The sequence below is a fragment of the Dermacentor variabilis genome, chromosome 2 (assembly GCF_050947875.1).
Source record: "Dermacentor variabilis isolate Ectoservices chromosome 2, ASM5094787v1, whole genome shotgun sequence".
In the NCBI taxonomy this organism is placed as follows: domain Eukaryota; kingdom Metazoa; phylum Arthropoda; class Arachnida; order Ixodida; family Ixodidae; genus Dermacentor; species Dermacentor variabilis.
In genome coordinates, this window is record NC_134569.1 from 206936728 (window position 1) to 206958765 (window position 22038).

A 22038-nucleotide genomic window follows, 5' to 3' on the forward strand; every position below is an offset into this window, starting at 1 on the left:
ATATCCAACATTCTTTGAATTTCGCGTGCGTGTGTTTGTTTTTGCTTGGGTGAAACTCGGTAAGGTGGGGAGCAAATTGGCTCGTTCGAAATGAATTCAGTGTCGTGTTCTACTCAGTTGGTTTTTCGCGGCCTATTCACGAACGCCTCTCTGAATTCCACAAATATTTGTTCAAGCTCCTGCCTTTGTCCTTTCTTCAGATCGGAACTATAGGTGACCCTATCTAGCAGGACGGAGAGTGACTGTGGTTCCGACGCTTGTCCGGGCATAGTGATGTCTGTCGCTAGTTTTTCAGGGATATTCAATGCGTGTTGGACCACTGCAGCTGGCTGGCGGTAAGGCTTCATGAAATTTGAATGGTAAATCTTTACCTGTTTTCCTCTACCGGGCAGTTTGATCACACAGTTGGTATTCCACAGCTTCTGTAATACCATCGCAGGGCGCTCCCACTGAACCGTGAACTTGTTAGCTTCAGATGGTGCTCAGGACATTACTTGGTCTCCCTCAGTAAACAAACGTTGCTGCGCGTTCTTATCGTAGAGACATTTCGTCTTCAGCTTCGTCTTCGCTTCCACGAGCTCCTTATAGGCCTGGAGCCTCTCGGGTAAGCCCAGCACGTACTCTGCAACTGTGGGACCATCCCCCCTTCCCTCCCAAGATTCTCGCAGCGAAGGAGTCAGTAACCTAAACGACCTCCTGTAGACGAGTTCGGCGGCACTGAATCCAGTGGCCTCGTGGGGTAGCGACCTAACCGCGAAAATTGGGGCGGGTAAACATGTCTCGCAATCTCTTTTTTTTCATAGCATAGTGCTCGTAAGACTCTTTTTAGGACGGAATGCCATGCTTGGACGGAAATACTCTGGGGATGCCGGACGGAGCTGTGTATTATTCGGATGCCACATTTTTGCAAGAACGTTCTGGTCAGTGCGCTGGTAAATACGCTGCGCCTATCACTTGGCAGCTCCACAACAAAACCCACTCGCGAGAACACCGATATCAGTCCATCAACAATGTTGGCCGAGGTGAGCTCCTTCAAAGGGACCGCCTCGGAGAACTTCTTGGGGAGGCATAACATGGTCAATATATAACGGCACCCCGATTGCGTTATCCGCACTGGACGCACTACGCCCAGAACCAGACGGCAAAAGGGCTCGATAATAAGCGGCACCAACATTAAGGGTTCCCTTTGCTGGTCCTGCGGTTTGCCGATTCTTTGTCAGACGTCATAAGATTGCACAAATCTCTCGATGTCCCTAAAACAATTCGGCCAATAAAATTTCCTCAGTAGGCGAGCCTTCGTTTTCCTGTTGCCAAGATGGCCCTCCCAACCATTCCTGTGACAGAGCTGTAGTATTTTGGCTCGATACCGTTGTGGAACTACGAGCTTGTCATAGTACACTCCCTTCGAGTATTTGTAGTGACAGCACAAGATGCCTGCGCGACGGCGAAAAACCACGTTTTTCTTTGCCTGGCCCTCCCCTCTTGTACTGTTTATTTTCCGAAGCGTTTCGTCCTCAGTTTGGCATGACGCGATGACCTCTAGGCCCACTTTCGACAGTTCTGGGAAGCCGTTCAAATAGGGAAGCACGATAAAGGGTTGCTTTTCCTCGCTAAGCTCTCCAGGGAGACTGTAACTATTCTTGTCCTCGCCCAAAACGCCTCCTAAATTTCTTGCTGTCTCTAATTTTCTGAGCGTATGTGCATCTTTGTTTTCTGAATCGCAAAGTTGCTTTTCGTTCTCTCTGGCCTTGGAACGCGTGAGAGCATGTACTGTGTATTCTCCAAAGCGCAGACCTCTTTCTCTCACCATTTGCTCTGAATGATTAGAAAAAAGGTAACCATACGGCTTTGCTTAAATTTGTGACACGGAAACTTCTCTTTTAGCTCTCCAAACGCACCCTTAATGAGTACCCTTGCCATTGGCAGACATGAGTTTTCCTGTGGTGCTACTTCCCTAATCCATGCACATTCCCCCGTAAACCTGTCCGCTGGCATGTATGAAGGGTGGATTATGTCCATGGTAGCCGCTGAGTCAAGGAGAAGGCATCAGTTTTGGACATTTATTGTCATGTCTCGGAAGTAAGTCTCTAGCAGCCGCATGTTCTCGTCATTGTTCGTTAACAATGAACAAGCTGCCTTTTCTTTGCGGCAGCGAATCGCCAAATGCCCGGTTTCGTTGCACCGAAAGTACACAATTGGTTGCTGTGCCGCGAACGCTCTAGCCCGGTTCTCCTTCTGATCCCATATTTCCTTGCCTCAGCGCACACTGTTGGTCGATTCTTTGTGCTGATCTATGTTGTTCTCCCCTTTTTGTACCTCCCCGGCATGATTTCTAGGTTTGGGGCACTTACCAGTTTCTAGGTACGGTTTCAGTGCCGCTCCCCTGCGTTCTTTCTCCTGCCCTCGTCGGAGACTAAATTCTTCGGCAAGCTCTGCGGTGTGCTCTAGGTTATATTTCCCTGGCTGATTCAATACCCACAAGCCTGCCTCCTCGTTCGGACCAATTAAAAATTGTTCAATGCATATTAACTCAACAATTTTCTCATGGTCTCCGAAAACGTCCTCGCCCTTAAGCCATTCCGTGAGCTTGTACTTCATGCAGTACGCAATGTCGGTTAATGAATCTTCGCTCTATTTGACATTATTTCTAAAACGCCGACGGAAGGCTTTGGAGGAGCGTCGATACAATTTTAGCAGCGCGCTTTTTACTTTTTCATAATCAGCCGCTTCTTCTTTTGAGAGTCGAGCAAGCACTTCCGCTGCTTCACAAGGGAGAACGGTTAGTAGCACTTGAGACCGTGTCTCACGTGCCACTTTGTCTTCGCAGGTCCTTTCAAAATTAACCAAACAGAAACTGATGTCTTCGCCCTTTTAAAAAGGGGTAGCAGGTCTTTTATCTTTGGCGCTTTCACTACTTGAGCATTGAATGCTGTGTTTTGAGAACACGCTGCTTGGGCTATCTGTAGATCCAAGCACTTTTCTTCGAGTGCACGGTCTTTCTCACGCCTAATGTCGGTTTCTTTCTCGCATTCGCGTTCATCCTGCTCTCGCTTTCATAGTACTCGCCTTCATCCTACTCTCGCTTTCTCTGATAGTCTTCGCTTTCGCGCGCGCGTTCATCCTCCTTTTGCTTTCTCTGGTACTCTTCGTCCCGCCTTATTTCGGCTTCTTTCTCGCGTTCGCGTTTATCCTGCTCTCGCTTTCTCTGGTACCGAATACCCTCCTAAGTCTCCACGATCTCCTCGTCATTTCTGCCACCCGCCTCTATCGCATCGATGGCCTCCGCCTACTTTAGCTGCTTCCCACAATTAATCCCGAATTCCCCGAATGTCATGTTTAGGTACGTTATGCGCAACTTCCTCCAATCGATGGCTACCTTTATTTTGCCGACAACTTTCTCAAGGAATTAATTGTAGAAGCAAGGTAAGTTTCTCAAGGAATTAAGTGTAGAAGCAAAGTATCTTTCAACAAAGCTTCCTACCCTCTTGTTACCAGGAAAACCCACGTTAAGCCTGGCAACTCTCAAGGAGAAAAGGTCGTGCACTCACCATACCCAAGTCGAAGCGCAGCACAGACTGTCCCACCGATGCCGCCAATGTTGCGACTGGGGGTCCGAAGACGTGGAATCTACTTTGCTCGTGGAAGAGTAAGTGAACGTGGCGCTGGGCCCGATATCGAGGACATTTTACAAACAAGAATATATTTACATATTTACCAGAAAGTGGAAAGTAGTACAGAAAACGTTCATGAAGAAGTTGTAGCAGCGGAGCACTACCGCCGTTCGCTTCTCTTTTTATGCCCTGCGTGGTCATTGTTCTATCACTTCCCCCAATCCCGCGTCAGGAGACCGATGACATCAGGCCCCACCAATCCTGAGGTCTGTTGCCCTTTCCCTCTGAAAGGAGGTTTGTCGCAAATGTACGCACATCTTTCAGCACAAACAGAGAAAGGGGAATCACACACTGGCTCCGATCGTACATTGACTGCATTCCCGGCGCTGACATGCCAATTTGGGCGGCTCACAGGTGATGGCCATATTCTTGCACTATGTGCCCAAACATCTGACCGAGGTACTCCCGTGTAGGCCATAAATCATCTGTCTTGAGAACCATTTTGACGAGGCCGTCGGCCCTTTCCACATACTCGCGCTAGCCGTGACCAGAGGGTGTCGCGGGGTGAACAGCCGATCACAACAGCAAGCTGTTCGGTAAGTTCTAGGAGGCCGCAAGGGGCAAATACATCACAAGAGAAGAAGATGAATCCATTGGGTTCTACAACTCTAAGGGCAGTTCGGCTTTTGTGGGGCACTACTGCAACCAATACACTGCAACACGGCAGCACGGTCATGGAATCGTCAGTGCCACGCTACGCTATCTTGTGCGATTTGCAGTCGTGCGAGCTTGCTTTACGTGAAAATGTGACCAGCAGCTCTCGAGGGTTTATAATGGCCAATTGTTCTCTAAGTCCATTCCCAAGATTTGCTGCCTGGGTCATTTCCGCAGCACGACGAAGAATCCGATGAAGACAGAGCCGCAGATATTCACTAAGGTAGTGCACCTGCCTATCGGCGTCAGGAGATGACCACCCGCAGTACGGAGCTGGCGAGCATTCCATGGTGTCATCATTTTTCGGGGAGTAGCTACCAGTTCATCACACACAACGTGGTCGGCGCCGGTATCAACGAGGGCGGTGAAACTTGTAATTTTGGGCGGTTACGGTAATATCGGCGGAAGGCCCTGTGTAGCTAATATAAGATGGTGTGGCAGATAAATCTGGCGTGGAGGCTCACCATTGCCTCGTCGACGTGCGTTAAGGTGGAATCCCTGCAGATCCATTCTCTCATAACGGCACTGACGGTACAGGTGGTCTTCTTCACTGCAGTGGCAGCAAACTGGCCTATTATCCGTAAGGCTTCGGCATATGTCAGGACTAGGGCTTCCGATCGCGTTCGTGCCAATGACTGTCAGGATCGTCATTTCGTCACAAATGATGTCACCAAGCGCAGTAACAGTCAGCTGACCAGCAGCTTTGTGAACTCCCTCAACCTCTTCGCGCACAGCCCTTGACACAAGATCTCGTAATGCTGCTATATCATGTCCGCAGGTAAAACTTGACACGGCGACGACGGTGTTTTGGCGGTCGTACTGTTGGGAGCGTAGGTGCAGCGCTCGCTCCATCGACGCTGCTTCAGTTATTAACCCAACGGCGGTAACTGGAAGGATGCGCATGAGTCCAGTGAAGAGTTCTTCTTTCACCCATTGCATTAATAGACAAAGTTTCTATATCTCGGCCATACCTGGATCAGGATGTCGGAACAAACGTGAAATGTCCCCGTCGAACATGGCCGCACTTTCCTTTGCCTTCTCAAACCGACTCAGCTGAACCTGCTCGGCCTTTTCTTTCCTTTCGGGGCTGCTGTATGTCTCGCGGTGCTGTCGTCGGAAATCTTGCCACCTAGATGATGGAGCCCTCGTGTTTCTCGAACCACGTGCGAGCGTATTCTTCAAGGGCAAAGTGCACGTAGCGCAGTTTCCTAGATTCATTCTATTCATTTATTGCGGCGGTTCGGTCGAAATGTGAGACACCTCTCTCTCTCTCTCTCTCTCTTTATATATATATATATATATATATATATGTGTGTGTGTGTGTGTGTGTGTGTGTGTGTGTGTGTGTGTAGTACTACTAACGGTGTTTTGCGGACAAGCTCGTAGAAAGAACCGGAAATGACGCGCATGCGACTTATGTAGTTTATTCATTAACGTACACTACACTCCTCTTATACAGCTACAGCAGTAGCTAAAACCATTAATGAACGTACTGGCAGCTTAACATCAACAATAGACGACTAGAAATACAAGCAAAGCAGTCTGCGTATTCGAGAAACACTCTTCTATGGTGACTAGGAACTGATTTACTGGCAAGTATCGATTAGTACAACATAATGAATTTCGGTGTTACATTGCGCATATAAAAAGGTATTTGAACGTGTTAGTGTGAGCAAGAAGTGGTTTCTTCGAAGCGTAGAAATTACGAGTAGAGTATTCTTTAGCAAGTGTATTGTGACTACAGTAGGAAAAGCCAGAGACGGCTGTTGAAGCGCAGGAACTTTAGGAATTGACTGTGATAACTCAAAAAGATTGGTGGGAGGTTCAGTGCATGTGCCTGTAATAATGGCAAATGAAATAAATAGATTTTTTTTGCATAATTCAACCAAACTTATTTTACACTGTTTGTAAGGGAACCAAACTACTAAAGCTTATCCAAGAACGGGGCTGCTTAGTTTGTTATGCAAGAAGAGCGTCGTATCACGTCGGGCTTTAGTTAAAAGTGCGGCGCCATTAATGTCGTTTCTAAAGTATTTGCTTGTTTACATGTTCAATGTGATTAGTCTATGAATGATTTCTTGCGCAAAAAGCCCCTTAATGCTTTATTGAAACACTCGTGTGGGTTTGTTGCCATTGAAAGAAAAGTAAGAAACGAAGGAGTAACGTGTCTTTGTAAAATGCCGTAACTATTATAGTAACATCACCGGACGATATGTCATCATATAAAAATCTTATACAACCTGCACTGGTTCTCTTCTAATAATATCAAACAAATTAGGCTTCCCTAACACCACTAATCTTCGTTTTTGCTTAGGCGAGGGGCTCTCGATACTCCCAAGCACTTCGTCACTCAAGTATGAGCGCCTTTGGAATGCCCTGGGATGGTTTCACTGAACATGGCAACACTATAGCGAGTGAAACGATTGTTATTGTCAACTTAATTCTAGCAACATTGTACACACATGTGGAGGCCTGATGTCTGGTGCCATGACGCAGAGCATGAGGTCAGAACACTAGAGCTCGGCAATAGAGTCTGCATTTTGATACGGGTCGAATCCAAATTGATTTTTAATGGTGCGGTGTCCTTGAAAGAACATCAATCATAGCTATATAATGCATTCTATTAGGCTAGTGATGGTTAGTGATCGTACACCTGTGTCATGTTCAAGGCTAAGTCACATTACTGCAAAATATACTGCTTAAATGTATGGTGTAAATTTTCTAGGTACTACTTTCATTGCACATTATTCTGCTTTCATGCTTCACATTAGTTCATTTCGTGGAAGGAGGTTTTGCACACTTTGCTTGGGTCAGATATTTTTAAACTTCTGTATTCACAAACATAAGCTGAACGACTAATGGTCTTGTTATTTTCAAGCAAACACAGTATAATAAGTGGAGAAAAGTTAACATTTGCTAAATCAGCAATGGCAAATGGTTTTGGAAAAGCTGCAGAATTAAAATGGGCCCAAGGAACGTGATCTATGTTCGGTCAGTAATGGCAGTGAAGTAATCTATAATTAAATTATAGCTGAAAGCCACAGCTGCCCTATATATAGCGCACAGTTGCCTTGTTTTCCTACCTTTACTTTTTATTTCCTTTGATGACATGAGCAAATTGTGCAGCTATTGACAGTATCTTTCCTGCATATCTTCTTGTGCTTTTAGTAACGAAGCAAAATAGGTTTGAGGTTGCATTGGTGCTTTTTTTTGTGCAAGTGTGTGTAATGTCAATATTCTGTGGAAAAATGAACATTTAAATCGAGCTGTAATAGCCACTACTATTACATTACGATGAGGAAAACGAAAAAAAAAACAGGTGAAAGCAGGAGCCAGCGTTTTGTCTTTTTCAAGGCAAGACTTTTTGTTTTTTTCAAGGCCTTGCATAAGACAAGTCCACTTGTCCGAAGCATTTCCCCTACTTTCATCCTGTTCTCATATTGCTTAGTGTCTTGATTTTCCATCTCCTGCAATCCCTGTTTTCCCGACCATTACATCGAGCACGCAGATGTTCCAACTTTTGCAGTATAGCAATGAACTGTTTTATTGTAACCAACTATGCAGGTACACAGCTCTGCGCAAGGGAGAAGGCGCGCTAGATTGCACGCATAGACCATGTTCCCTACACAGTTGCAGAGGGAAATGTCGCCAACCATGTGGCCATCAAAATGACACTACAGACCGCGAAAATTCCAGGTAACTGCTATTTTATATTATTGCCGTAATATAATATTTGCAGTCGTGGATTTCAGAACACCAGGGGGCATGATGAACTTAGGAAATTTGCAGGCACAAGTTGGAAATGGTTGGCGCAGGACAGGGGTAATTGCATATCGCAGAGAGAGGCCTTTTTCCTGCAGTGGGCATAAATTGGCTGATGAACATAAATTTGCCGCGTGTGCGAATACAACATAAGTTATACATCTCACAATATCAAATTCGAGCATTAGATCACATAGGTATTTTCAAAAAAATTATTTTTGGTACTGGCTCTGTATAATTTAGCGTGTTAATCAGTTATGGCCTTAAATACTTTTTTTTCTTCATCCAGCCAAGTAACTTCAACGACAACGCATGCTGGAAATTCTGTGCAGCTGTAAGCAGTTTCCTTTTTAGTTTGTGAAACACCAATATCTCAATACTGCATTCGGTGGCTCATTTAAATCTTGCAATTTCTATCCTAAATACCGCACATTGATGCGCAGTAGTGAATCTTTAAAAAGCTTGTAATACCATTGTAGCTCTGAAAAACCTTGTACAGTTCTACAAGCTATTAATGAAGGCTGACCCAGTTACTTTACAAGTGCTTGAAAATGTTATTGCAGGCAGGGCTCCAAGCTGGCAACTCACGCAATGTAGCATTTTAATGTTACTTTAACTGCTTGAGACAGCTTTGCTGCAAATTGTTGCAATTACTCAAGGTGGCACGCTTCTGCTGTCATTTTTAAGGAATCCCAAAAGATTTGTTCAATCTGAAATATACAGTCTTTCTTGACATAGCCAAGTGTTCACAATTCTATATATGGATTGGTGCTGCACGTATATGCTCAAACCTTCACCATTTCTGAATTAGTTATGTCAACTGTGCTGTGAATGGAGCTTACAATTTACCGCAACATTTAAATTTGGGGTGATGTAGCAATGCTGTCTCACTGCAGCTGTGCCTTTGCAGTGCCGCAAGGAACTCTTTTGAAATACATTCTGTATTCCTTTCTTGGAAGGCTGAGTGCTACCTGCTACTCAAATTGTGGGGAGGCTGCTGCCATCTACCAATCACTACATAGTTACGACAGCAGCCTCAGGAAACTTGCTAAATAGGCGACTTTTTCCCTGGTTGGTAATTTCTACATAAAACACGTTCAGTTAGATTTAAATAGGTCTTGAAGGAAAACAGAGATGAGAATTTCACTTGTGACTTGTCAATGTTAGGACCAGGTTAATAAAAGTGGAATGCTTGAATATTGTGCGCTGGTACCAATATAATCATGTGTGTATTGACAAGATATATTGTAGTGCTTATTGCCAAGTCCATATTGAAAAACCAAAAATATTCACTCAGAACCGTTTGCGTCAATTTACATAAGGTTTCCACGTGCCTTCATCTAGCAGCGCAGTCTGTCTTCGTACAAAAGGCGCCGACAACAATTTTATGGCCTTCAGTGTATGAAAAAGCCAAGGTCAAATTTGAAGTTGTGGGAGGACAGAATCGGTTTGGCATCGTGGATAGGCAGATGCATCATAACCGAGAAAACGCATCGAGAAGATCACAAGGATTCAAGGCCGCTAAAGAATTTAAGCCTTATTTCCGTTGCATGCTCTTCACTAGCACCATAGCGCACCAGGATCTTTTATGTAGGGGGGAGGGTACTTTTCTTTTATGTTCAAGGGGGCATCTGCATTCAGGGAAGACTACAGTGCAAAACGCACAAGTGGGCACAGCTTCAACTTCGGCCTACCGTGCATCCAGTTACTGACAAAACTAACATTATGTGCTCTTTTTCAGTAAAGTATGCTTCCACATAAAAAAAAAATCTGACTTACTGTCACCAATAAGCTGAGAAACTTATTTTGCGCGAACAAACAGGGACGAAGAATAGGGGCAACACAAGGACGAGCGCTTTCTAACTGGTTTTATTTTTCAAGAACTACCTGCTTATTTACCCACAGATCTGCGGGATCTATTCAACAGAGCACGCCTATAGCGCATATGATACCCGCTGATCTGCGCGATCAAGTCAAGAGAGCACGTCGATAGTACATATAACACTTGTGATAAAAAGACGTGGACAAAAGCCACCCGGTCAACCTAAAAACAGCAAGGTGCATAAAACAACCACCTACAATAAAACGCGTTAAAGATGTGATGATAGAAGCGAATTTTCTTTATCTAACAATGAAACAGAAGGATGGCTGATGCATTTTTCTTTTTGCTTTTCAATCCAGTGTGGTTCCACAATTTGCCTAGCGGTTTGATTCCTATGCCTATACCAAATGTCTGTCCTACTAAGACCAGGTGAGCAATCATTTTCTTGGCAATGCATTGCCAAATGCGCACTAGGGCGACCTTTCGGACTAGACAAGTGCTCCCTTGACCTCGTGTTAATGCATCTCGCAGTCTGCCCTACGTACACATGACCACACGTCATAGAAATCTGATACACAACGTTCTTTGCGCAATCAACAAATTGGTTCTTGCGCGGATATTTAACACCACATTCTTTCTTTACATCACCCTTATTTTCGAACTTCTTTTTAACCTTAGAACACACACTACCTATTTTGTTTTTTGCCGAAAATACCACTTTTACTGCACAGCTACCAGCCACCTTTTGAAGTCTGTGTGAAAGGCCGTGAGCATACGGAATCACTGAAACCTTGGAAGCTACATCCTTCTGCCTTTGATTCTGTTTCATTGTTAGATGTTTCATGAAATCTTTAACGCATTTTATTGTAAGTGGTTGTTTTATGTACTTTGCTGTTTTTAGGTTGAGCGGGTGGCTTTTGACCACGTCTTTTTATCACAAGTGTTATATGTACTATTGACGTGCTCTCTTGACTTGATCGCGCAGATCAGCGGGTATCATATGCGCTATAGGCGTGCTCTGTTGACTAGATCGCGCAGATCTGTGGGTATCTAAGCAGGTAGTTCTTGAAAATTATGAATGAATGAATGTGTGTTGTTTAGTGGCGCAAGGGCCTGATATGGCCAAAGAGCGCCAACACAGTGTTAGTGATTTCACGGTGGAATGATGATTTCTGTGAAGAAGATGAGACTTGGCTGTAAAGGGGCCTAAAAATAGTCGCTGTAATGTGCGTTAAATCTACGTGCTATAAAATTATGGCGATGACTAATGACGAATACTATGACCATTAAAATCCATCGTAGAAGAATGATGCAAAATAGAAATTATGTCAGATGGTAAAATTACTTGGAGCACTGCTGCCTCATCATTGCCATTGAAGCACAAGAGCCTAGAGGTATGTGCTATACGAAAGAGCTATCACAGCGGCATCCTCTGAAGAGAGGACCTGCCACGAACATGTGGGGCTAACAACATGCAAGACAACATCTTTCAGAAAACTTAGGACTGCGTTGGTGTCAAATAAAGGTTCTGGGCCGAGTGGCATTACGGGATGTAGGGGGATGTGCTGCCGGTATGCTAGAGAAAAATGTTTCCTTCTCTCAGATTCAGCTGCCCGAGACTCCAGGAGGACGTGGAGGGCGGTCAGCCTCTCCCCGCATCTACCACAGGTTGGAGGCTCGTTTCCCGTAAGTATGAAATTATGTGTGCCAAATGTGTGTCCTATTCTTAGACGACAGAATAGGACATCTGCCCGGCGTGATGTTGTTACAGGAGGCCAGAAACCTAATTGTGGCTTTATTAAATGCAGCTTATTATTTGTTTCCAGGTCCCACAAGCGTTGCCACTAGTTTCGCAGTTTCCTCCTTAAGAAAGGCTTCAGGTCTGTGACAGGGACCGAAGAAGTAGGATTAACTGCATGCAATGAAATTGATGTGGCCATCTGGTCCGCTAGAGCGTTACCCTCGATGCCCCTATGTCCAGGCACCCAGCATATAATCACATGTTGGTTAGATATATATGTTTTGCACCGGACAGAGTGGAGTTCATTTATTACCGGATTTTCGTGCTTACAGAATGACATCATGGCCTCCACAACAGTAAGGGAGTCCGTATATATAACTGATTTCTGGAGTTCTGATTCATTTATGTTTTACAGCTGACAACAGTACGTAGGCCTTTGCCGTAAAGATACTAGTTTCCGGATGCAGTACGTCGGATTCCAAGAAGGATGGACCGACGGCTGCATAGGACACCCCGTCGCGTGACTTCGATGCATCTGTGTAGAACTCCGTGCAGGAATATTTGTATTTGAGTTCCCGGAAATGCATTTGGATTTCAATCTCTGGAGCATGCTTTGTGACTTGCACGAAAGATATATCGCATTGTATCAGCTGCCACTCCCAAGGCGGTAGCAGCTTGGCTGGATGCATTAGGCGGAGCTCGAGGAGTGGGACGTGCATTTCATCACTAAGCTCCCTCACACGCAGCGAGAAAGGCTCTCTTACGGAGGGACGATTATGAAACAGTAGCATACGTCATATCGTTAATGGTATTAAAACACGGATTTGAGGATTAGAGTGAACTTTCAGAAAATATGTTTGGCTGATGTATGTTCTCTGCAGATGAAGTGACCACTAATTTGATTCTGCATATAAACTTTCAATGGGACTTGTTCTGAAAGCTCCAGTGGCCAGTCGGATTCTTACATGGTGGACCGGATCTAGCATCTTTAGCGCACTCGGGGCGGCAGAATGATAGATCACGGCACCGTAGTCCAACGGTGATCGAATGAGGCTCTTGTAAAGATTCATTAAACATTTCCTGTCGCTGTCCCATGTTGTGTGGGATAACATTTTAAGTTAGTTCATTATTTTTAAGCATTTGACCTTGAGGTACTTCATGTGTGGAATAAATGTTAATTTAGAATCAAGTATGATGCCTAAGAAATTGTGTTCTTTGTTCACAGGGATTCGCTGACCATACATTTCAATACTGGGTTCTGCAATGAGCCCTTTGTTTCTCGTGGAAAGCACGCAAGTACTCTTGTTGGGGTTCACTTTAAATCCGTTTTCTTCTGCCCATTTGGACACTTTGTTCAAGCCCTGTTGTACTTGCCTCTCACATACTGTAAGGTTGCAGGATTTGAAACCTATCTTTATGTCGTCTACGCAAACAGAATAAAAAATGGCTGGCGGTAACGAAGCATGAAGGGTGTTCATTTTCACGATGAAGAGCGTGCAGCTAAGTACAGCTCCTTGAGGTACACCAATTTCCTGTATAAAAGGTCGCGACAATACATTGCCGACTTTCAGGCGGAATGTACGGTTAGACAAATAGCTTTTTTTAGGGCGAGCATATTGCGACGGATGCCAATTCCCGACAAGTCTCTCAATATTCCATAGCACCACGTTGCGTCGTACGCCTTCTCCATATCGAGGAATACGGATAGAAAATAATGTTTATGTAGAAAGGCGTCGCGAATGTTTCCCTCAATGCGCACAAGATGACCGGTTGTGGACCGCCCTTCGCTGAAGCCGCACGGAAAGGGATCGAACATATTGTTGAGTTCAAGGAAATGTACAAGTCTGCAGTTAACCATTTTTTTCAAAAAGCTTACAAAGACAATTTGTAAGAGCTATGGGACGGTAACTTACCGCCAAGGAAGGGTCTTTACCCTGCTTCAGGACAGGGACCACAATCGCTTCTTTCCATGCGGATGGGAGGTATCCCATAGCCCAAATAGCGTTGAAAAGTGTGAGCATTATGAGTTTGGTGTCAGTATGTAAGTTTCTGATCATGTCATACATGACTCTATTAGGTCCCGGTGCAGTGCTTTTGCATGTGTTCAAGGCAGCTCTCAACTCAGCAATACTGAAAGGCCGGTTATAAGGTTCATTCTGTCTGGATTTTCGTGTTATTGGCTTACATTCTTCTATTTGTTTGTGTTTGAAAAAGGAGTGCGAATAATGTTTTGAACTCGACACGCTCTCAAAGTGTTCCCCAAGTGAGTCTGCCTGATCTTTCAGTGTTTCACCTTGTGTGTTTACCAAAGGAAGTGAATATGTTTGTCGCCCTTTTATCCTATTAACCCTGTTCCAGACTTTGGCCTCATCTGTATACGAGTTGATACTGTATAAAAACTTCTGCCAACTCTCTCTTCTAGCCTGTCTGCGTGTTCGCCTGCCTTGCGATTTCACTTTCTTAAGGTTAGACAGATTCTCCGCAGTGGGAGAGGTGCGTAGCAGCCCCCACGCTTTGTTCTGTTTCTTACGAGCGATCCTACAGTCGCCGTTCCACCACAGGACACGCCGTTTGCATGCCAAACCATTTGCTTGTGATATACATTCAGTTGCGGCATCTATTATGAAGGCTGTAAAATATTTCATAGCAGCATCAATTCCTAACGATGACATGTCATCCCATGAAACACTACTGAGAGTTCGGAATTTCTTTCAGTCAGCTGTATCAATCTGCCACTTAGGAGCCTGTAATGGATATTCGTTTTCTTAAGGTGTTCGAAGCAGTATGGGGAAGTGGCCGCTTCCTTAAGGATTGTTTGTAACTTCCCATTCGAGTTCAGGCAGCACAGAAGGAGAAACTATGCTGATATCAACTGAAGAAAAGGTTTTGCTGGCAAGACAGTAATATTTGGGTTCTTTCCCATTCAGAATGCATGCACCCGAAGAGAAAATGAATTGTTCAACAAGTCGTCCTGGCGTATCTATACGAGGGACGCCCCACAGGTAGTTGTGTGCATTAAAATCGCCAAGAACAATATAAGGTTCTGGCAATTCATCCACGAAGGACTAAAATTCATGTTTAGTTAATTTGTAATGTGGGGGTATGTAGAGCAAGCACACAGTGATAAGTTTGTTTAGGAGAACAGCACGAACCGCCACTGCTTCAAGGTCCGTTTGTAGCTGTAAACGTTGACACGCTATGCCTTTCTGAATAACAATGGCAACACCATTGCATATATCGCATATCACCAATGCACTGCATATCATCGCATATACGATGCTATATGCGATGATACGTAACATACTGTAGGAGGAAATTTGTGTGCTTCGATTTTTAGTGTGTTTCCTGTAGACACATCATTTTGGATTGTGTTTGTAGATGAGTTCCTGCACATCATCAAGGGTTCTAAGAAGACCTCTGACGTTCCATTGTATTATCTGTGTATCCATATTTGAAGTAAATAGGTGCTGTGTGTACGCAAACACAAGTATTAATTACAGAGATTTCAGAGATTAGATTACAGAGCGCTTTCGAGGTCCTGCAATCTGGGTCTTGCCCTTTTTGGAGCGTTCGAGGGAGCCTCGCCGCTCCTTAGGCGCTTGGCGCCCGTTGAGGATAGGTGTAGTGCCCATAGCCTCTTGTGAGGCGCCGGACACGTGCTCTTGCGAGCGAGAAGTTACCAGGGAGAGTCCCGCCTTCGAGGGCAAGACCCCTGTGCCCACCAGCCCGGAGGTGGATGGGGCTCCCTGGGGGATTCGGCTGCGCCGGCCGTTGCCAGCGCTGGAAGAGACCTGGGAGGTTGAGGCAGCCTCGGCTGCGCCCACCTTCGGGGTTGATGTCCCTTCTCCTCGGTTGACGGAGCAGCGCTAGCTGCAATCGCCGCGGGGGCAGATGGCGTAACTGCCGACTCACTTCTTGTGGGTCGGACAGCCGCCGGAGGCCGTTGTGACGCTGCCCCCTGACGCGTCACATCGGCAAAGATTTTTGGGGCAGGTATGATACCCGCCTGCGTGCCTCCTTGAAAGTTATGTTTTCCTTGACTTTGATTGTAAGAATTTCCTTTTCTTTTTTGCAGGAAGGGCACGACCGCGAGTACGCGGAGTGCTCCCTATCACAGTTTTCACAGTGGAGAGCGTTCGCACAAGATTCAGTGGTGTGTTCGTGGGCATTGCATTTCGCACATGTTTGGCGGCACTGTGGCAACTGTGGCCGAAGCGCTGGCATTTGAAACATCGCAGTGGATTTGGCACGTATGGCCTAACACGGAGCTTTATGTACCCGGCCTCGATTGACTTGGGTAGGACATTTGAATTAAAGGTGAGTATTAGGTGTTTGGTTGCAATCCCTTTACCATCGCGCCTCATCTTTATTCTTCTCACATTGACAACATTCTGCTCACTAAAGCCCTCCAAGGTCTGTCAGGCGAAGCAAATCATCGTCTGAGACAACGCCGCGGGTAGTATTCATAGTTCGGTGCGGAGTCGCTGTCACTTGAACATCCCCAAAGATACGAGACTGGATAACTTTTCAAATTGTTTCAGATCCTTGAGCTCCAAGAGGAGATCTCCACTTGCCATCCTTGTTGCCTTGTAACCTGGACCAAGAGCCTCAGTTAAAGGCTTTCATACTAGAAATGGGGAGATTGCGCGTACTTGTGTATATGACTTTTCCGAGTGAATGACGTCAGCTCGTGGGAAGTCGGATCTTTGACGTCCAAAGAACTGAAATACATCTTCGGTGCACCCTATTTACTGAGGGCGATGTGGGAGGGGAGGGAAGGAACTAGCCATAGAACAATGTAATTTTCGGCAATAACGCCAGCCTCCCACCTTGGGGCCCTACAAGGGGACCGTACAGGGACTGTAAGAAACAGGTCCTGTAAGCGCCAGCTGTACGTTATCACTATAACCAAATATGAGGTAACCTAGGTTGGTTATTCACACAAGGTTAACCCTTGCTGCCTGGAAAAATTGGAAGTAAGCAGAAGCTAGGAGAAGACAGGAAAGATGAAAAGTCAGAGAAAGACGAAGGCTGGAGGGAGAGAGAGACAGGAAAAGGCAACTACCGATTTCCCCCGGGTGGGTCAGCCCGGGGGTGCTGTCTACGTGAAGCCGAGGCCAAAGAGGTGTGTTGCCGCCGCCGGGGGGCCATAAAGGTCCAAACACCCGGCATTGGCTCAACCCCCAGGATCCCCTTTTCCCCGGACACGGCTAAGCCGCGCACGCCTATGCGCGGGAGGGTCCAACCCTCGTGTGCTCGGATACGTGGTGTCGCAACACACCAAACGCCTGCTGACGCAGACGCCCCTGCACGGTTCTTCAAAAATAAAACTAGTTGTTAGAAAGCGCTCGTCCTTGTGTTGCCCATATTCTTCGTCCCTGTCTGTTTGCGCACAAAAAGTTTTAAGATGAATCTGTTCCAACTAGGCTGACTCGCAGTTAAGCTGAGGAAGCTGTCGCCTCTTGAGTGCGATGAATGGTGTTGACAATTTTAGAGACTCGACATCTCCCGGGACCGGGGAAAGCATGAGCATTAGTTATTATCTCTCTTATACGAGAGTTCATGTAGAGACAATGAAAACTGTTAACCTTCCCCTTCTTTTTTAAGCTGTGTTATCATACAAGTTTGACTCATCATGTCTGTTGTTTTTGTTGTAGAACATTGAATTTGCTCAGATTTTAAATGTACATAATCTTTATTTTAATTCCTGCGCCTATTGTTTCAGCAGTGTGCTGAACTGAACTGGTTGTATACTTATGAGGGAATTGAGAAGGCTATAGAACAGACAATGTCTACCTGTTGTCTTCACTTCATCTTGTCTGTAGATGAGCCTGATTTCCTTCCGAGTTATTTCCTCGTAATTACTGTTCAAATTTTGTATAAGCTTTCATTTGTGTTTCTCCACCAAACGTAAAACTTGTGACGTCTTTTGCACAACACGTGTACCGCTTTACTGATTCGTTTTGGGTAAGTTATTGATGTGTTAATTGCTTATTAGTGCACTATAATTTTCATTTTCTTATGTGGCTGCTGCTTGCCCATATTTAGTAGTTGACAGGTCTTTGCGTGCTTATATTAGCACCTGATTTCAGACTGATCTGTGCATTATTATTGTTATGTTAAAATGTGAAATTATACGTTAAATCAACACGTGTGTAGCTTGCGTAAGAAAATTTACATTTGCACATTTTATTTTTCTTTACTGAACGGCTTTATACTACGTAAATCGCGTACCTATGAGAATTTAATTCGTTGGTGAGCACTTTGCTTTCATATTGTTCAATAAGTTGGAAACATTATTTCTAGGTAAGCTATCAAAAACAGCTGTTCATGCTGATTGTCTGGCTTTCTGTAAGTTCAGCCAGAATGCAATATCCACCAGATCACGTGGATTTGCGGTATTTAAGCAGGTTCTGAGTTTCACATACAAGATGTACCAATAAATTTCTATCACTGTCTTGTCTAGCGGTCGTCCTTTTTATAATAGAATATCTTGTCGCTGTATCTGTATGTGTTTCGTGTGTATTGTGCTAACCTGCAGGCTGCCGGCTGGCGAAACGCCGCAAGGAAGACGACAAAGGAATAAAGACGGGAAGAGAGGAGAGAAACAAACAAAACTGAAAACGGCTGTCCAACTTCATATATATATACTTCACAAACATATATTTAAAAGCTTCTGATGATTTTGCAAGATACCTTTCAAGAGAGCATTTCTCGAACCTATTTTAAGCAGGGCTTCCGGACTTCTTGAAATAGTCTTATCCGCCGTACGTTAGCAAAGTTATAGGACCGTCTATGACCTCCTAAATCTACTGCACGGATTTTTTACTGTGTCTTCCAGACGTTCATTTTGTCTTGCCGAATCAGTATGAAAGCAGACTTCTATCGCTTTTGGGCTAGCTGGGTCTCGTGGGTAAGTTGCATGTGGGTTTTCTGCTAAACTTGGGCTTGCTGGTTAAACACGACAATAATGAAAGTCTGTATGAAGCAGCGGTGAAACAGATCCCACGTGGTTAAAGTAGTTTCTGGATTTTCGAACCATTTCCTGACGGCGTCCTGCAATGAGGAGAAGACATGGCGCAGGCAATCATCGCTGTTCCAGTTGGTAAATGTAGCGTCCCTTTCGTGCGTATCCAGCCATATTTAGAGGTCCTCAGATTATGAACCGCGGAGCGTCTATGACTCCCTGGTGTGCGGCAACCTGACCGGTGTAGGCGGCACTGGGGCTGTCATTAGGCTGCTTTAGTTTAGCTTACGCATACCATTGCGTACGCTATAAAATAGCGGGTCGTCACTGTGCATGCGCAGAGCGCTAAACGACCCATAGCGTATAGCATACGCACGCTATTTCTCAGATTTAGCGTCAGCGTCTTTGCGTGGTTTGTGGAGTTGGCATGAAACATGGCGGTGGTTCCGGTTGCCCGCTTCGAATTGAATTAGGCGTTGCTTTTGTAAAATAGACTTCGTTCGTAGCAAATGACCATGTAAACGGCTTTCGCGTAGTCTCAGGCCGCTTCGACGACAGAGTATTATGGGTAACCTTGCGATGTTTTCGAGATCGCTTCTCGTTTCAAAGGAGTCCAAGCCTAACGAAAGAAACATTCGTGATGTCAGCGCCACGTATCGCTACAGTCTGGAGATAGCCGCAATGACAGCATATGGCCTCTGAGAGCCGAAGGTCTCGCAGGCCAACTAAAACTGTAAAAACGTGCGCTATACTATAGCGTATAGCGTACGCTATAGTTACGTACGCTATACTATTGTTGCTGTTATCGTGGCCATGCGCTTCGTGTGTTTTTACGGAAGCCTGCCCTCCAATGTTGCCTTCGTAGTCGGATGCTTGCTCGATGGACTGGAATGACGTTCGTGTTGCCATTCGCAGTTCGGGCTTCTTCCATGGCTTTGCGGGGGAGTCGGGCACATGAACGCAAAGTACCTCCACGAAATGCCACGTTGCAGCGAAGGTGAAGAACACAGTAATACAACTGTTATTTACCAAACTAACTCTTTATTGGGCGAACCAGTGCCCGCAGAAGCAGGCTACACTCACTGTGCAAGGATAGCGGCGAGCACAGTCGGCGATCGTCGAAGTTTGACCTGTGGGTCAAGTGCGTCGGCTTTTATACTTCAGTCGTCGAAAGTTCCAGGGTACTCGCTGATGCGCGCGTGCCTTCCAGAAACTATTACACAATTTGTATCGCGCATACAGTCTGATGATAAAAATTTCGGTAAGAGCATATACAACACATAGAATCAGCGATAACATTCGCGTAAGTGCGAAATCATAAGGCGCGTCTTGCGCTGTGCGATAAATACAAGTAGCAAGCTTGTGAAGTGCTGTCACCAAGAAAATGATAAATATCTACACGTGTCAATACAATTATTTTCGTGACAAGAGACGGCTGTAGCAGAATTTACACATATACAACAAATGCTTTGTTCTCTTCAGAACAAGAAAGTTAGCACCCGAGCTCTTCCATTATATTGGTTTGTTTGCAACGATAAGAAGACTGCGCAACCGTTGGGTCTCGAACATGTAGTGTCGATTTTCGGCAGCTTTTCTCGCCCGTCTTCTTCTATGTTTACATTCTTATTATTCCGATCTTAGCTGTGCTTCTGAATGTGGAACGCCGTTCATGCTGAACACATGGTATTGCATGCAAGGCCTGGGAATGCGGCCAGGACACGTAAAAGTAGGGATTAAAAGCTGCGAAGGATTTAGTTTGTATGGCTCTTGAACTTCGGGCTTTGTAGCGACCTGAAAATCAAGTTGTAGTTTTGTTTTATTCTTTGAAGACGGCACGAGAGACTCACTTTCAGCATTGAATAGGTTTATTAAATTGTTTTTGTTCGAGAAAGGTGCGGCTTTAGTTGCTCTTCCACCCCATTTTGCAAACAATCCCGTATTCCACTACACTCTTCCCTAACAAAGACCCGCTTATCATGCAGTGTGCGCCATTTACGCAAATACTGGCCCTTGCGATGTAGTCACCACAAGTGTAGCGATTTCGAGTTTTCAAAAATTTGACATACGCCCCAGCTCAGTGGCGCGCTCAGCACTTTAGTGAGATTTTTATCCTATTTACGCCTCGTTCAAAGGTATAAAGATGTGATCTAAGCTTATCTATTATATTTATTGATAGTTCATCGCGTGCCAATGACTTGAACGTAAGTCACCCGCTCTCCTTTTGACTGACTCCCTATTACGCGAACAGGCACCACTATACATGGCCGCCTGATTAACTTGAGTGAATCCGGAGAGTTGTAATCGCGCCATATATTAGGCCTTCCATTTTGCTTATCTCACTGGACAGGACATTCTCTAGGGGTCACGCAGGCATCACGCTGGGTGGCGTCTCACATTCAGAAATCTACATTTCTATTTTTAGCAGCTATCGCTCAGTAAGGCATATGCAATCGCACCGCATCATTTACGAAATTGCTGGCCACTGATTTTCCGCAGACGCCATGCTCCCGCAGTAGACATATGGCATCCGACACCAAGTGCGAGGCTGCAGGTTTGATTGCAGGCCCGGCGCCCATAGGGATGAAAGAGAAAATGTTGCGCCAGCGCGTCGGGCGTCTTGAGCGATTTAACGAAGAAGAGGAATAAAAATTGTTTCATGACCCCTCATTAGGCAAGATTTTATAATGAGATTGTGTATTTCAAATGCACACTGTATTAATGATGTTTACCTGCGTTTCTGTTATACGTTTGTTACCACTTGGCAGTGACACTGAAATAAATGCTGCCCTTCACAGTTAGTTGGAAGCTTTGCGTTAAACTGATGCGTTGCCGGAAGAGAATTCCGAGTGGCTGAATGTGAATTTACGTTGATTACGCGTCTCGGTGCAGCTGTCAGTCGTCTAATTTAAGCGCTATCAGATTTGTACACCCTTCACTTCTGATGTCTCTCCTTTTCCGCCATCTCCACTACCAGCTGTGTTAGCAAACTAAGCATATCTTGTTTAGGCTCTCAATTTCTTTTTCTCTTTTCGTGTCGTTTTTAGGGCCAGTGCTTGCGTTGCTATGACATAATTCTGGTCCAAAACGTGCGCTTACAAAGCGAAGAGCGTGTTGTATAACACCTCCCTTGCTTTATTTCTATCTGAATGTTCGCTCATCTATTCATCAACGTCTAACGAGTATTACCAAATAAAAAACAATAAAAATAATTATATCCATGAAAAATAACGAGAACTCGAAGAGAAGACCAACTCATTTGATGCCACTGACAAAGCCGTTCTGGCTTCACTAAACACGGTTACAACCGAACTGAACGCTTGCAACCGAAACCACTTGAAATCGAACGTTTTTAAGGACGATAACCAGTCTTGCAGTCACTACCTTATTTGCCACCGTTTTGGTCATTCGATTGAAACATAAA